The sequence below is a fragment of the Hippichthys cyanospilos genome, chromosome 6 (assembly GCF_059441005.1).
Source record: "Hippichthys cyanospilos isolate Australia breed blue-spotted pipefish chromosome 6, RoL_Hcya_1.0, whole genome shotgun sequence".
Lineage (NCBI taxonomy): Eukaryota > Metazoa > Chordata > Actinopteri > Syngnathiformes > Syngnathidae > Hippichthys > Hippichthys cyanospilos.
In genome coordinates, this window is record NC_142374.1 from 12,493,034 (window position 1) to 12,506,784 (window position 13,751).

Consider the following 13,751-nt stretch of genomic DNA (forward strand, 5'->3'; position numbering starts at 1 on the left):
TTACAGTTGACTATTCATCTACTGATGACACATCACCAGGAACAACTGGGGGTTGAGTATCTTGCTCAAGAATACTTTGATATGGTTGCCAGGGCGAGGTCTCAAACCCACAACCTTCCGATTAGCAGATGAGCACTCTACTGCTCAACAACGAAAAAACACCAATGCCTTTCATTTCTGTAATATAACAACATCAGAACTCGTCCAATGTTACTTTCTCTCCGGTTTAAAGTCAGAGGTGCACGTTTTCATCTCTACAATTTTTGCATGTGAGAATTAGCTATATCTGCTGAAGGTATATGAAACAACTTCATGAAAGGTTTTTCTCAAAAATGATGAATAATAATAACAAAGTCATGTTACGATTGGTTTGAAATTGTATGCTTTGAGGAAACCCTCTTGATTTTATTATGAAGGCAATATCTTAAATTATGTTTTGATGTGACTTTAAGCATTTCTTCCCTCCGGATGTGACAAATGACACCTCACATCTATAATTACAGGAGCATTTTTTTCCTTGCACCAACATACCCAGAGGGTGGTCATGTAATTTCATCTTGTCACTGGCTTCCTGAAGACAAGCAATAAGAGAGGAATAATTCTTCCAGTCTGTATTCTTTAGCCATCACTCCTTAGAAACAGAGGCCCCTGCAGAGTGCCGGCCATTGCTAATTCCGATTAATTCATGCTGTCAGCTTCATGATGACGCTTCTGCGGCTGTTTTTCCCAACACCAGCCGTTAACAACCCTCTCTTCACTTCCATAGAAGAGCGCGTGGGAGTGTAGGTGGACGAGGTAAGAGCAGGCCTCCAGAACAAGCGAGTAGGTAGAAAAGATCCTCTGAGAGGAGATAAACATGAGAACACTTAGTCTTAGCCAGTCCCTTATCCTGACTGTGTGTGGGTAGTTAATGAGTCTGAAAGCGTCTCCGGTGCATCTGTCACTGATAACCGGATAGAGCCTCTAATGCAGCTGAAAGGCAACATGCTATTGCTCATTGATAATTGCCTCGGAGCAGAGGCCAGTTCTTCTTCTGCCTAATGCACTGTATGCATTTTCCATAATGCTTAGAAGTGTGGAAAATTGCCCCGTGACAACTGCGTCCAAATATATATTTTTTTATTAATAACACAAATTATTTCACGGGCCCCCTCCAGTCAGGCCACGGAGGACCCCATTTTGAGAACCACTGCTTTAAAGGAAGCTTTTTCCCCTCACGTCAACATAGTTTCTTGGCAACTTTTCCTTTTTCAGTCGTAGTAATTTTTCTTTACTAGAATTGTATTTTAACCAATAACAAGAAAAAAAAAACTCAATTAGTTGAGTTACTGCTACGAAAATAAATTTTCTGTTACATTTTTGTGGGTGCGGCTATTAATTCAGAGTGGTTTATTGTATGAAAAATAAGGTAATTCAAGTAATACATCAACAATATGAATATAAATTATATAGCGATATTTGCACAATAGTATACATTAGTTAGTGACGACTTATATATGGTATTTAAGCAAGGTATGCACAATCCACGAATAGCTATTTTTTGCAAAAGCTATGAATAAGTTCACATTAAAAGACGATCTGAAAATTTTGTCTGAGCATTTTGCATTATAAACCATTTCAGCAATAACTTTTTCAATATAGATCAAGCCTTCTTAGACAAATGCTTGTTGAGTTTACTATATATATATATATATATATATATATATATATATATATATATATATGTACTGTATATATATATATATATATATATATATATATATATATATATATATATATATATATATATATATATATATATATACAGTATATGTATATTCTAAATCAGTTGGCTTAATGAGCTCGCGGCCAGTCATTCCAAGCTTGGTGTAAAATAGCTCCTAACTATCTGTTTGACAAAAGGTATTATTACATGTGTCTAATGAATATCTTCTTTTTGACTTTGGCATCTTAGACAAGTTGGTTGAAACTTCAAAACTTAAAGTTACATACCGTACAGCTGCGGTGTTGCCTGTGAAAATAAAAATGTACGTTGATGTTTCTTGTTTTTGAGTCGTGTTTTCTGAAGCCTTTCAATAAATATCAGCTCAGTCTTGATTCTGAAAAATGACATAAAAGGAAATCACAACAGACTGTGTTAGTTTTACAAGTGATGACACACCATTTATCAAAAATGACTACATTTATGGTACTTGTTTGTTTTATGTGGTTTTGTCGTTGAAAAAAGGTTATCCATTCTGTCTTATGACACGAGGAAAACTGCAGTCCATGTGTATGTCAAGATTATGTCAGATTCAAATGCCATTTTGAATGGAAAGAACACCATTGTGCTCTTATGTAAATACAAACCTCATCTTCTTGTCGCACATAGTCATGTTACAAGGAGACAGAATAGTGGATGGTGTCCATTGTTGTAATTGTTAAATGTGCTCCTCTTCTTTCCTGAATTCATAGGTTTCACTGTTGCAGATGTTATATTACACCATTTATGTAACTGATGCAGTTAAGTCACCTACATACCCTGTGGTCAAAAGACACGTATAGTTAATCATTCCATTTCTGGCTATTTCTAGGAACAAACAACAAGGTTTTCACTGATACTCAGTGTTTTAGGTGAGTGGTGTCCAAACTAGGGCCTTGGGGTCATGTGTGGCCTGCCATCCATTATCAAGCGGCCTGCGGCATAGACTGAACCACTATTACTACTACTACTATTCTACTGTACTACCAATTTTTTTTTTCTAATATTTTTAAGATACTGTAGAGCTTTTGTAAAAAATGCAAAGATGTAAATAAAGAATTTACAACATTTCTTTTCATAACACTGACATTCTCAGATCAGATTGTTGTTGTTGTTTTTTTTACTCAAATGTTAAGCACTGTTAGAAATCTAAATACTGTGTGCAAACCAAACTCCCCTGTGAAACCTCTGATTTGAAACCTTAACCTAAGTTGACAACCTTAATTTCAAACCACATCCCTAAATCTTACTTTGAATCTCCAAACCTTGCTTACAATCCTTATTTGAAACCCTAGCCTATGTTTAAAAGACCACAGAAACTCTAGCACAAGCTTGAACCCCTACTTCTAACTAAAACCCGAGTTTCAAACCCTGCTTTCAAATCCAAATGTAATTTAATACCTTACTCTTAAACCCTTACTCTTAAACCCTTACCCTAGTTTAAAACCCTACTTTATAACCAGATGTCCAAATTGTGAGGATATCACATGAATGATCCCAAAGCATTTGCTTTAATAGAGCTCCTGTTTTGGTTGCGAATGCAGAGATGGACTTCGGCTGCACTTGTCACATGATTTTCACACTGATTTTGGTGTGCTTGATATGTTAAAAAAAAAAAGTTTGCTTTAGACTGAACTATATAGCCTATGTGCTGCTATTATACCTGTCTTTACACAGTTTCCCTCTTGGCAAGCATTATCTTGAGCCAGCTGGCGGCTTGGAGCCAAACCACTTTGCACTGATAGCATCACCTGGCCTGAGTATCATAAAACCCAGTGGTGTGTGGTTGGGAATGACCAACTAAATACGGGAGTACTTAACTTGCTTGGTATGGGAAAGACAGAGTTTGTAACAGGTAAACTTTTTTTTTTTTTTAAATATTTTTGACATTCTCCATTGTCAGGATATTTCAATGCTCCCTGACCTACAGCTAGCCTCAGAATTTAATGATCATACATTTTTGGTGTGGTGCACACTCATTCCCAGTAGGAAAAGTGCACAAGCCCAGGCATGTTGAAAAAGATTGCAACTGTCCTACCCGATAGGGCTGAACAATTTTAGGAAAAGATTGAATTGTGATTTTTTTTGACTGATATCAAGCACATTAAAGCACGTTAGCTTAGCCCCTAGCGTTTGTGAGCAGCTGAGAAAACTGGGACTCAGGGGAGATGGGTGCAATGCTTTTTCTTAACCAGAACTGATTGGTTAGCGTGTCCTGTCTACAAGGAGCATTCAACTTCTGCTGGTGAGCTTGGGAGTATAAGAGCACTTACAACATGCAGAAATTCCCAAAGGGTTTCAAAATATATCTCATTTTCATTTGTAAGTAAGATCATTTCCTTAAACTACTACTATAGTGACACGCAAGTGGCAATTCAGACACATTCTTTTTGATTATTTTCATATATTTTATTTTTGATGTGTTTTATAACAGTCATTTCAAGTTCCAGATTTGTTTTCATACATGTGGATGTGTATTCCAGAATTTTTTGAAATGTAAAATGTATTTATCCAGTACAAAGTAGAAAGATGCCGTAGAAAGATTACTGCAGGACACATATTTACTTAAATCTTAAATTACTAAACCGTATACAGTAACTGCCTTGGCAGTAGTCAGTGTGTCCATGTGTGTGTGTGTGTGTGTGTGTGTGTGTGTGTGTGGGGGTGGGGTGTAGTGAAGCCCGTAGCTGACCAAACATGATAACAAGCAGAGTTTACACTTGAAACTCCAATTTATTACAAAAGGTAACAGGATCCCAAAGCTTTCTTTCCTCCATGCCGATCTCTTTCAGCCGCGATTGTGTGTGATATTCAGTCGGAGAGTAAAGGGATGACAGTGTACTGTTTCAACTGACTGGCAAGGGAATCCGTCAATCAGCAGAGAACCTTCACGGCATCTCTCTCCACAATATAGGTGTTTTTTCCATTAAAAAAACGCAAAACTCGAGGCCGCGAAAGATGAAGCGTGAAGTAGCGAGGGAACGTTGCATTTTGAGACATATCATGTTAAGTTACCATATTTAAGTAAGATACGATTCTTGGTTGGCATTTTATTTCTAAGTTCTATAATGTAGTATTTTTTTCCCCATGTGAATCTTATTATAGTGCTTATTGAAACAGATCTTTTGGTGGCATTGTGAAGTGTGTCTGAAACTAACTTGTTCTCAAATCCCCATTCCCATACTACTATATCAATTATTATGAATAATTACTCATAAACCATAAATGTTTAGCGCATGAATGGACTGGTGATATTTGCCAACCTGTTTCCTGCAACATCCTTGATAAGATTTTGTGAGCAACACAAGGGCTTGAGAATAGGAAAAAAACTGCAGTTTGATTTGAGCAATGATAGCAAACAAGGATTCTGCCATCCTGGATGGAAAGATATTCTCTCTCGAGGCAAGACAAGTACTTACACAGATGGCTGAACAGCTTGCTTTGACTTTCCCCTCTGACACCTTTTCTGTGTGCATCAGAACACAAGCATCAGATTCTTCTTTGATGGATCTAGCCACTAAATATTATACAGTATATCCTGCAGATAATGTGTCCATTCTGCGTCCCAAGTGGTAGCCAATCCCATATCTCCAAGGACGACTTCTCCCTGGAGAAGCAATGATAGCTGAAGGACCGATTTTGTAATTGGTATATGGTACATTATTGATGTAGCAAAGCCGGTTAGCGTGGTTCACTTAATCCTGATGGCATTAACAGTGGCATATACATGTTAATGTATAGATTTTTATGTTTAAATACTGACAGGGTGAGCGCAGGTTAGTGTGGGAGAAAAGAAGCCTCAAAAAGTGCATTGGATGGTTGGAGATGTCTTTGTGCTCCATTTAGAGCAAATAGCAGGATGATGAGTGGAAGAGCTGTTTGACTACAAGGCAGGGGACGAGGTCATTGTCGGGCCTTTCGTCTCTTAAAGTGCTGCGGGCTTCTTTTATGAACTTATTTGACTTTTTTCCCCCAGTTCTAACCCCCCTTTACTTGTTTATACAATGAAATGTGAAATACAGGGGAATATATATATATATATATATATATATATATATATATATATATATATATATATATATATATATATATATATATATATATACACACACACACACACATATAAATAGCTTGACAAAAGCAGATTTGTTGGTCCATTAGAATTTAATATTACATTTTCCTAGCTTCCTCTTGGATATTCCATCTACACAGTTTCTTGAACTTTGTGCAGGGCATTTACAACCACTTTATCAGAGGGGAGTCAAATACTTTTGGGATGAGCCATTAACAACCCAGTGCGGTCATATTTGTTTTCTCAACAGGCCACCTTTGTCAGGGCTTGCCGAAGAATGAGCCAACGGAGGTGCTGCTATGCTCTTGATACTAAATGCCAGAAAAAACACATTCTACTTTGGAAAGAAAGTTGTATACTGTAATATAATATACTGCAATAGACCAACAAAACAGGAGTTTTTGCCATTTTCATCAACATTTATGAATACTTGCTACGTTTTTTTTTAAATGGTTGGCATGGTCGATAACAATTTAAACTAGGGCTGCAACTATCAAGTGATAATTTTGTTTGGATATCCCACAGCAAATTGGAATTGAATATTGTGTATATGGATCAAAAGAAAAAAAAAACACATTTTTTGGTTTTGAGAAAAACAAAATACACAGAAGACATAAACACGGAAGACCAAATAACACATTTCCACTAAATTGGGAATGACCAACTTTTATACATTTTTGATGATCAACAGTTGTTCATTCTTGAATTTAAATCGCTTAGCAGCATATTAATTTTCACTTTTTCCCAAGACACCGGTAAACACTGGCAACAGGTGGCAACAGGTGACGTATGTCAATCTCATTGTCATTGTCATCACAAATAAGTTGTCTTTTAGCACATCAAATTGTCTGTTGAACATGATCTCAGAACAACAGAGTAGCCTTAACAATTGTTTCTGCATTTAATTTGACATTTTTTTCTCACGAGTACACTAATAAGCGGATGTCTGGGGCATGAAAAAAAAGCCCCATTTATATATAAATTCTCAGCCCCATTTTGTATCAGTTACTGGGAGAGATAAAAAACCAAAACAATCCTGGCCCATTTCCTGTCAACATTTACTGTAACTTTCGTTTTAGCTGTGCAAATGTTGATATGAAAACAGAAACTATGGCATGTGTTTTAGTATTTGCTTTGACTCCATCTGAGGAGTCCAGGAGAGGCTTTTTAAATACAGTACTAGCAAAAGTTGCATTCATTGCATAGCATTTGCATGATGGATTTTCAAATGAGCAAACAAGTTTGACGTTCTGCCAAGTGCATGTCACGAGCCATGACATCCGTTAGCTAGAAACTGAGCTGCACTCTATTGTATTTGGTTTTGGACTAAATGTGTAGCTGCCTCGAAAGGCAGTTTAAATGTTCCTTGTTCCTTACCTACAGTAATTTGTTCTGTGTTTTACCCCTAATAATTCAATACATTTTTGTAGCAGATTTTTATGATCATTTTTATAATGGATGTCTTAAACAAGAGTGAAGGAAAATGTGAAAAATTGAAAAAAAATCCATTGTACATTCAGAACAATTGGTTCCAATGTACTTCAATGAACAGTTGTGGACTATGACATATGACATTAATGAGACATTGATAAAAAAAATAAATAAATAAAACTGTGCATCTTGCCAAAAAAAAGAATAACAAATATGACCGTTTTAAGTGACATTTTAGTTTCCATGCATGTCATGTTGTGTTTGTTTCCTGTCGGAGCCCACGCTTACCTTGTCTATAACGCTAGAGCTGTGCACCTTGCTTCACATCCGGGCTGTGACGTCATGCCTCTCGGATTTCACTACTGTGTTTTTTTTTTTTTTTTAGGGGGAGGGGGCGTGCTCGTGCGTACGCGCGTGCGTGTTTATGAGCCAGCAGTCCTGGCGCTCACTGTTCTTCAGTCAGCACGAGGAGGACGTCTAGAGAGGACAGTTGCGGGACGATCAAGCACCACCACGTCTACTTTGCGAATTAACAACGAGAAACTATCTTGTTTTTTTTCCTCCTACCGGATAAAAGGGATCCTTGTTTTTCGACTTTACATATGTAGTGTTTTTTTTAATCATCCTGGTAACTGACTGGACGTTACGGAGGCTACTGCACTGTAAGTAAATAAGTACTATATAAGTGTATTAGAAACAAGAAAATGTTCGCGATGAGGATTGTGTTGTAAAGAGCAGGATTCACTGCATGTGGTGGTGGTTATTGTTAACCCGCCCCCCCAATCGATACGATTGTAACAGTCCTCTTTGAACTCTTTGAAGTTGAAAGGCAGCGCTTCTGAAGTGACAATACGCTCTAGTTTACCTATAATCTCAAGGAGGATAAATGTGATGTATGAATGGATGGATGGACTTTCATGCATTTTCCTACAAAATATGAGCTTGCCATGCTAATTATGTCCTCCTGTACGTCCTGTTTTTTGTTTCTTCTTTTAACTCCCAAGCCATAATTTCCACGCAGGACACTTGCATGTGATTGTGGTAGTTATTTCTTGTGGTATACTGGTCCGTTGGAGCTTTTATGGGCTAATTACGGCTTGTTTTACACTATGATTAAACAGTTTGCTCTCTACATGCCACCCAACCACATCTACACGGCATCATCATGTTATATCTAGAGTTGCCAGTGAGACATTGCACAGTGTTTGCTTTTGTGGATAGAGTTAACATTTATGCATGAATTTCTTTAAAAAAAAAACAATTGAACTGGTTTTTCCTCATGTCGATGTTTGCAAACGTAGTAGTATCGGCTATTTTTGCGTCATGTAAACTTGTGTACAAGAGATTTAATGCGACTCAACGCTTCATCGGATGTGTTGTGTTTGCATGTCAAAGCAGATGTTTTTCTTGTCCCTCTTGTCGGTTTTACTGGCTTTTATGGATTGTCAACTGATTCAAATACATTTAAAAGCAGAATGCTGGCTAATAAATGACCTAAAGGTTTACAAACAAAACGTCATTTGAGTTCAGTGTGCTTGTCAATGTTTTGAACATTGATGGTGGTCTGTGTGGAGCTTGGGGGCGGGGCACTTTGTCATTGCAGACGGCCGTAACATCATCAATGTCTCCGTTGAAATTGAGCTGTGTTGATGGAAAACTCAACTGAATTAAATTTGCAACTGCGGCCTCATTAACCAACAGATTAGCAGCCTTGCAGATGTACACTCGGGTTGCACTGCTAATTGCTTGGCCAGCTCTCTGGACCAAACACATCAATCGCAGCGGGGGAGAATGTCTGATTTGATTTTAGGCTTTGAGTCATGGGAGGATAAACAGTGACAGCTCAATTTCGTCCGATCATCTCTATGTCAAGTTGAAGGCCTCCTATGACCTTATTTACCACACTTCTCCAGTAAAGTTGCACTTTGACTCAAGTATGTTGACTTATTTTCTATTGTCTAATCTTTCTGCCATGCACGTCTATAATGAGTGTGGTATCCCATCTTCATCTATGTCTTTAAGGAGATTACCTTGATTAGATATTTCTGAAGACTATTTTGGGTGTCTCACTACACATTTTACTTTTGTCATGGGACTGGCTTTATGTTTCCATAAAGTACCGTATAAAATAATGTGTTGCTCAGTTTTGTTTTGCTGTACTGCTGTTTTTTGCATATTGTGCCCACGAATAAATATTTTCTTTCATAAGACTTGTCACCATGGCACTCAAACCGCCTGTTCAGCTGTGTCACCTTGACATCGTTTTAACACAGTCACTACTGCATTGGGGGTTGTTTAATTAAATTATTTGGACAAAAAAATCAGATTTGTAACCTGAATGGGCAGCTGTTCTGTATGGTGAAGTGGAAAGGTTGAAAGGTGAAAGTCAGCGCTTGAATGCCTGTTTGCAGCATGCAGGTGGGCTTTCCCACATCTTGCAATATTTAGTAATACAGTATATTGCAGTGTACAGTTTCGCAGTAGCACTTGCTGCATTTGAGGTGGCCTCTCTGGGGGCTGCAAAGCTGTTTTGTCTTTTTGGCCTTTTCTTCTGTTGCCCCCCACATGCCCTCATCCAAACTGCCTATTCTGCTTATTCGGCCCAGCTTTTGTGAGTCAGGCTATTCACACCGCTTGTCAATGTCCATGTGCTATTGACAAGCTCCCTTGCAGTTCAACTCTTTTCAATTGAATTTGAGGGCAGTCACCTGATGTGCGTGTGTGAGTTGCTACCTCATCTCCCCCCAGTTTTAATAGGACCAGATTTATGGGCTTTTACAAGTAAATGTGTGAGCAATGAAAGACGATGAACTGAGACCTTCCACCTGTCGACTTGTCAGTTAATGTGTCTGATGGAACTTCTAAAGTTTAATGCTCATGAAGCTTTTTCCGACCAGTCTTACACTTCTGTCATGCATAATAACACGAGATGTCAAAATATCATGAATTTACTTCACAAAACCTCAGGGGGCCCTTGAATGCCCAAGCATCAAACAATTTACAATAATTTGAAGTCAGTCCCAAAAGAAGAGAAGAAACATTAGAGAATATAGAACATATGCTGAAAGGTACCTAACTCTATTCATTGCAATCACATGTTATTTCCTTAAGCTCTCTCCGTTCTATACAGGTTGCAATGAACAGTTTGGCCTTGGAATGAATTTGTATATCCATTATATCTTCAGCTAGTTATTCCTGGGAACACGTATGTATGTATGCTTGCTGCCAGTTTAGACTGTGTTTAAACTCACATGCTCCCAAGTATATAGCACTTTAAGCATTTCTCAGAAATTTGCAAGATTTGACCGAGCGATAAATCGTTACCATTTCTTTCTTTATAAATCGGGTTGGGACGATCAGTGTTGTGCAGAGGTCAAGTTAATACACAACTGACAGCCCTATTGGACAACAGTTAAAATTCACGTCCAACAAGAACCTATTGGGTAACTAACTAAAATCAACTGAGTTGCCATCGTTATTTTACAAAATTGAATGAAATGGTGCGTCCAAACATTTGGCTTGTACCATATATTGTGTTCAAACTTTAAATACCCACAACACTTAGAATGATAATGTGGCACTTTCGTTTAGGTTATGTATCCACACAAGCAGTCTGATTCGGTGATAAATGTCTTCCAATCGAGGTGTGAATGGGGAGCTGAGTGTGGCTTGTTCTGATAGGAAACAAGGTTATGGTGTGAGGAGCCTGGATTGTCTATCTTGTGGACTTATTTAATAGGGTCATAAAATTTGATCAGCGCAGCTCTGCCAGAGGAAGGATGTGATCCTCCTGGGCAGTACATCCCACTTTGAGGAGTGCTGATTAAAGCAACCATTCTATGTATTATCTGTCATTGCATGTTATCCTAAGATATGTAGCATTCATGGCCAGATATGCAATTTTACACAGGTGTTTTCTTGAATTTAATTTGACTTTACCACTTCAAATGGAATTTGATAATCAGTTAAAAATGTCCAAGTGGTTTGGTGGTCTTGATTTTTGTTTTAGCTCAAGGTTTAGGAATTCCCCCTGGCTGCTTGAAAAATAAATATAAAAGTAATAAGCAATGGTTTCAGTTTTGATTTTCAAATAAAATAATTCCACAAAGAAGCTGTCAGAAGGGCCCCCAACCAATGTTGTTAGAATAACATGTTTTGCTCTTAGGACACGTCCAATGTGGCAAGCTTTTAGTTGTTAGTGTTTGACCCAGTAGAAGAAGAGGAGCAAAGGTTCACAGACCCACCCAGAACAATAAAGCTAAGCCTTTGAATTGCCGACCCCGAGACCTTAAGCTCCCCATTACTGCAGTTCACTGCTCATTATTATGGACAGGACGGTCCGGAAACCCCGGGAGGCTGCCCCGCCCTTTCCACTGGGAGGCGGTTAGCTCATCATGCTTGGTCAAGTCCTCCACCTCTTTACATCTAATGCCAAGAGGTGTTCTTCGGCCTGATTCAACTCTTTAACCAACTTCTTCCTCTTGAAAACAACGATAAATAACTAAAAGTGAAGACGCTGTCATATTTTTTCCCCTTGTGAAGTACTAAAATGTTACCATATGTTGCCTTCTGTGAGATCTGCGCAAAGTAACTCCTAAACTCATGCTGACTGTGGAGACCACAGACCACATGCCTTATAACATGTGCGACCATTTCAAATGACGTTGTTGCTATGTTTAGTCACTTGATGTGTTTTGGGAAAAAAATAATACTTTATTAGAGCATATTCTGCATCAAGACATAATTTCTATAGCTTTTTGTCATGATTGACAATCATTACCGCTTCACTCTATAGATGCTTTGCAAGACCGAATAACAAATGGACATTAGTGTTATTTTTTTAATCTTAGGTTTTGAATTATAAGTAAAGTGCCTTTTTCCACAACAGCAACGTGTAGACCACAAATGCCATGATATTCTTTAATTAACTGACATACCAACTACTAGATAAAAGCCTTATTTACACATTAAGGCAGTGCTTCTCACTTTTTTTTCGCAACGTCCCCCCTACGAAAGAGAAAACATTTTGCCCCTCTCGCCCCCTTCCACACCGACCATAAATAAGATTACAATCTATAAAAGTTTTATAAGTATACATAAAATAGTATCGTTTTTAATGTTGACACAAGGACAAATTATAAAAAAAAAAATCTTTCGAGTGTTAACCGCTTTTTTTTTTTAAGCATTTATAGGTTTAAAGTTTGTCTAAGCCAGGGTTGTCAAACATACGGCCCTTGGGACGGTTCTGGCCCGCAAATAGATTTAATCCGGCCTGCGAAATAGTTTTGTAAAGTATAAAAATGAGTTGAATTTTTAAAGTAATGAACTTGAAATGTTTTATGATTTTTAGTAATGTTAATGTTTTATGATTAATAGTGATGCTTTGCTTTTACTATCTTGGACAGTAATAAAAAATACTAATACATTTGAAGTTGCTGTTTTCATTTTATATAAATATATTATCATGGTTTTATTGGTCTGGCTCACTTGGGAATATACAGTATTTTTCTCCATAAGGCCCCCAAACTAAAATGAGTTTGACACACCTGATCTCAGCAGAAAAAAAAAACAAGTGCATCAAAGTGGAAAAAAAGATGCCAATCCTTATTTTATCACAGTTACACTTCACATGGCAAAAACAAATCCTTTTCCCTGGGGTCATTCGCATCCCCCCCCTTTATTATGCCATAAAGGCGCCCCTTTATTTGAGAAACACTGCATTAAGGTAAGAGGGCAGAGGGTGAAATACACAGTTTTGGTTGGGATTCAACATTACTCATAGAGGGAGTGTGATCAAACTCGACAAATAGACATAAAATGTTCCAGTGTTCTCGAAAGTGCACATTCTGGCAATCAGAAACCCACAGACTTGGCAAGCTCATATATAACAAGGTCATTGCAATTTTCGGCCAATACCACATTGCTATATCAAGTTCAAGTATTTGTCGTAACTATAGAGACAGAGCATTGTGGTCATGCGTTTCGGGCTTGGAGTGGAGAAAGAATCTGCTCTTTGTAGATTTCATTTTGCTGCATTTTGCACTTTTCTAAAAAACATGTTGTTTTTTCTTTCAATCTTGTTTTTTTTTTTCATGGGTTAAGGACAAGTATCTTATGTACTCACTTTAATGTGTGGTGATTAGGTCTAACCTATAAAGCCTTTTAAACCAGGGGTTCTCAAACTTTTTGGAGTCAGGGACCCCTTTTAAAGCAAATTTTCCAAGAACCCCCATTGCAAATGTTTCCGGGAGAAAAAACAATTGCTTAAACCAAACATAAGTGCCCTTTTTATTTAGCAACGTATTGACAACAAGGATATTTGTTACTTTTCAACTATACTGAAGTTTAGAAAATAAAATTTGCAAAATGCACACCTTATAACTAACCGGGTCAACCCCCACCCCCCGCCCCCCCAAGAGGTTTCTACCATTTATTTAGTAAAAATTACAACAGCCAAGCACATTCACTCATGTACTGCATATCAAAAACAACAGCCAAACGAAAATA

At 37.7% G+C, this 13,751-nt stretch overlaps 1 protein-coding gene across 10 annotated transcripts in view; it reads left to right on the top strand.

Moving 5' to 3' along the window:
• Positions 1–13,751, top strand: part of LOC148422229 (pleckstrin homology domain-containing family A member 5-like) — a 74,534-nt gene that overhangs the window by 24,582 nt on the left and 36,201 nt on the right. The window contains exon 3 of one of the 10 annotated variants that reach the window (XM_088417092.1): positions 7,630–7,906. The exons of the other annotated variants lie outside the window; for them this stretch is intronic. The gene's annotated coding sequence lies outside the window, so the exon portion shown is untranslated. The remainder of the gene's footprint in view (positions 1–7,629; positions 7,907–13,751) is intronic. 10 annotated transcript variants of the gene reach the window in all.